We start from the raw sequence: 1,584 nt of genomic DNA, 5'->3' as shown, positions 1-1,584 counted from the left end.
CGTAAGTTGGCGCGATTGAGCCGAATGAACACACTCCTTTGGCACGGTACAATGAATGCAACCAGCATTTATGAGGTACATAAACGTTAATTAGTAAACGCAGCGATGGTTTACAAAGGACTATACTTCTCGCAACCAACCAGAACGGAATACAAGTTTCCATTGCATTTGCAGCATGTTCTCTTGGGCGAGCACGAGAAAGTGATGATTTCGCAACTTGGAACATGAACCGCAACTTGGAACATGGATTAAAGCTTAACGTATGTCAAATGTAATTGACTCGTGTCGAATAAGTAAGTAGCTAACAAGTAGATCCGTTTGATGTTTGTGGACAAAGAAATGCCCTGTCATGTGAAGCAAGGTCTATATAACCCTATCTCACAGAGAGGTCGTTGAAAGGAGCTCCTCTTCTAATGTATTGTGTACATGCGCAAGCAAGCTTAAGGAATATGTGAAGAGGTGTTTTGTATATAAACACTACATAGACGCAGAACTATAAGTATTTAAGTATACATCGAAGTACAGACACACAACTCTTGTGCACCACTCAGGCAGCACTAATGTAGGCACACATACACACGCACACACACAGAAAAGAAACAGACACAGACACAGTATATATATATATATATATATATATATATATATATATATATATATATATATATATATAGATATATATATATATATAGATATATATATATACATCAACATATAGTTAACAGTCGTACCTGTCCATGGAGCACTCGCACTTTAGTTTCACGGTCACGGATCGCATTTTCTCGCCTGGCCAGTTTGTGTTGAAGCTTCTGCTCATGATTCAGTTACAATGTGTATGAGAAGATATATATAGTGGAATTTCCTGGGATGGTGTACATATGTATATGTGCACACACACACACACACACACACACACACACACACACACATATATATATATACTTACTTACCAACGTACTAAAAACGCACATATCTCTGATCGTAATCATCTCTAGAGTAGTGCAAATGTCCAATTCACAACAGCTATCATCGATATAGATACCACTCGTACAATGTCCATATACAAATGAAATATCTACGTCTGTGTACACGCACGCATGTAAACTCACTGTTTAGAACGTAAGAACATTGTCACATCGCTTACGGGCGATCTCAACTCACCCTATTCTCCGATAGCAACAGACCCAGGCTATGTATACCACAGCCGCAGTGGTTACCACACATACTCGTACTACCACCGATGAGCGGCCCTGTGCTTGTATCTGACCTGCAATAGGAGCGTACGTACGTACACTTGAGTGCACGTGGTTCAGTATACACATGGGGTGTACCAAAGCATCGCCTAGCTATGAAGATGAGAGGGATCTCTGCAGTACACTGATATCCTTAGTAACGAGATGAAAAATATTCACGGAATTGGGGTAGTATATATATATATATACACATATGGTGTAGCATATATATAAAAATATATATGTATGGAAGTAGCGTATATATATGGTAGTAGTATGTATATATATATATATATATATATATATATATAAATATGGTAGTAGTGTATATATATGTATATAATAGTAGTGA

This window comes from Sphaeroforma arctica, assembly GCF_001186125.1.
Source record: "Sphaeroforma arctica JP610 unplaced genomic scaffold supercont1.237, whole genome shotgun sequence".
In the NCBI taxonomy this organism is placed as follows: domain Eukaryota; class Ichthyosporea; order Ichthyophonida; genus Sphaeroforma; species Sphaeroforma arctica.
This window is presented reverse-complemented; position numbering follows the sequence as displayed.